Genomic DNA, 3059 nt, shown 5'->3' on the forward strand with positions numbered 1-3059 from the left:
AGTTTGAACCTACAGACCACGTCATGCAAAAAAAACAAAACAAAAAACAAAACAAAAAAAACACGCCATCAGCTTACATACAGTAGAATTTTCACGGCCCGTTGTTCCAGCATTGTTGCTAAGTGACGACATCGAAAAAAATGGCTTTACTGATAATAGATAAATTAAAATAACGTTTTCGATTATTGATTATCGGTAATTATCGGGGGTATTCTGAGACAAAACTTAACTAAGATCATTCCCAGATTTATACATTAAAGTTCTGTAAATTTTAAGGTAAAATCTGTTCAGCCGTTTCGGAGTCTATAAGGAACGAACTCACACACAGACAAAGTTGCATTTAAATAATTGTAGAGATAATTTTATAAAAGAAACAGTAGGTTCTCTATAGTGCAATGAAGAATAACATATTTTGGACTAAGTTATTGCATGGAGGCATGTGAAGCTTCCTCCCGGGCGATTTCACGGATTTCGATAACTGAATGAAAATATAGGAGTGTGAAATATTCGTTCATCATCATTTAATCCTGGGCAACGTCAGGTTTCCCTGCTAGTATATATTATATTATACGTATCATATATATTACTGGCAAAAGTACCCGTCGTTGACTGGGTTCAAAAACAGCCTACAGACTGATTTATGAAAGTATGATAGGTTATGAAAAGGAAGGGTTGTAATGAGATAGCTCCGAATCTGGGGGTATCAAAACCAAAGCAAAATATGATGAAAGTAAAAATAAAATAGATAAACCCCTTAATTTATTATACCATACCTGTTCACACTGAAACACTTATCACAACATTCTGTGGATCTATATTTAAAAAACCTTGTTAAACTTTGTGACATATTTCCATTCTATGGAGGTCAGGCGCGAACGAACACCCCATAATTTTATTATACCATATTTCTTCAAACTGAAACATAATTATCAAAGTATACTTACGCAAATAGATATGAAAAGTCTTTATTAAAGTTTGTGCCTATTTCCATTCCATGGAGCGCCGCCCCCCCACACACACAATTTTATTATACCATCCCTATTTAAGTTAAAGTATTATTATGTACATCTATATTAAAAACACTTGTAAACGTTTTTTTTTAAATTTTTTATTTCCATACTTTGTGGATCAGGCGCGGACGCGTACCTCACAACTTTAATGAATCATCATTATGCCAGATCAAACATACCCATTCCTGTGTCTCGATACATCTTCTATCATTATATGTAATCAGTTTTCTATAATAGTCAACCATATAGGAGCCTATTCGTGACCAGACACACACACAGACGTTCAGCTTTATATTATAGATATTCTCTATATGGTATATATGTATAAGATATTTATTATATAAATTGTATATTATTTTATTCAATTTAGGTAAAAAAAAAAAAATTACCATAAGTCGCTACAATAAATCTATTGTTTCAGTCTTAAACGACATCATTAGGCGACAATACTTATAATGCTATAGATGTTGTCGCCTACCGATGTCTTTTAAGACTGAAACAATAGATATATTGTAGCGACTGATGGTAATTTTGTTTATAAAAATTGAATAAAATAATAACTTGATCTTTTAACTGAACACTATCAACAACCTTTACTTGAAATCCAATGTTTTTTTTTATTTATTTTATTTTACTTTTGGATATTTATAACTTGGAATGATGGACTCGTCCGTCGATTTCGACGTACGGGCCTCTGCCACAACAACTAAGTTGCTTGGAAATCCACACAGATGATCTGTTTACAGTGGTGAAGGCTTTGTGTAGAACCAGCCACACTTCTGGGTACAACTGCTAACCTCTGTTGGTGCAGATGACTGTCACAGAAAAGAGTATACAGTAGACTGTAGGTTTTTGTATCAGAGTTTCCTTCTCCTAGATGCACGTCTTAACAACGACTGGGGGTGCATCTCTCCTAGTGAATTAATGCTCCCCCAGATACCAACTTGGAAATTTCTACGACTCGGCGCGGTACATACAGCACCCAGCCTTCCCAAGTGGTCACCCATCTGGTACTGACCAGGCTCAACGTTGCTTAACTTCGGTGATCTGGCGAGAACCGGTGTGTCAACGTGATTGTGCCGTATATTTAATTGTGCTGTAACTTGGAATAAGTATATATATATATATATATATATATATATATATATATATATATATATATATATATATATATATATATATATATATATATATATATATATATATATATATATATATATATATATATATATATATATATATATATATATATAACTACTTAATTAACTCACATAAAATTAATATACGAAAGTATAGATTTATGCGTAAACTTTAAGTGTTTACTTCAAAAGTGCTCAATACGTAGGCAGGGCTAGTTAGTAATTTATAAAATATATATGGCGATTAAGCTACACTGAATAATAAGCCTGAGGAATCCTAGAATGGAAGAAACGCCGAATATTCAGTGTAGCTTAATCGCCATATATATTTTATAAATTACTATATATATATATATATATATATATATATATATATATATATATATATATATATATATATATATATATATATATAGTAATTTATAAAATATATATGGCGATTAAGCTACACTGAATATTCGGCGTTTCTTCCATTCTAGGATTCCTCAGGCTTATTATTCAGTGTAGCTTAATCGCCATATATATTTTATAAATTACTAACTAGCTCTGCCTACGTATTGAGCACTTTTGAAGTAAACACTTGAAGTTTACGCATAAATCTATACTTTCGTATATTAATTTTATGTGAGTTAATTAAGTAGTTATATATATATATATATATATATATATATATATATATATTCAACGAAACACGTGTACGACATATATGAATAAAATATTATGAGTGATAATTAAATACATCTTTTTGTTTTGGAATGTTGACTAACGATATATATATATATATATATATATATATATATATATATATATATATATATATATATATATTGCTCTTTATTATAGGGTGGGTATAGATATAGAGTTAGCCTCCCCTACTTTTTTATTTTGCGGTGGCGTCATGCCTATTGAC

General features: G+C 30.6%; 1 pseudogene; it reads right to left on the minus strand.

The window, feature by feature from the left end:
* Positions 1 to 1980: 1980 nt before the first annotated feature.
* On the minus strand, positions 1981 to 2097 carry LOC145278410 (5S ribosomal RNA; annotated as a pseudogene).
* Positions 2098 to 3059: the final 962 nt, after the last annotated feature.

This window comes from Euprymna scolopes, chromosome 6, assembly GCF_053919585.1.
Source record: "Euprymna scolopes isolate OS-2025 chromosome 6, ASM5391958v1, whole genome shotgun sequence".
NCBI classification, from domain to species: domain Eukaryota; kingdom Metazoa; phylum Mollusca; class Cephalopoda; order Sepiida; family Sepiolidae; genus Euprymna; species Euprymna scolopes.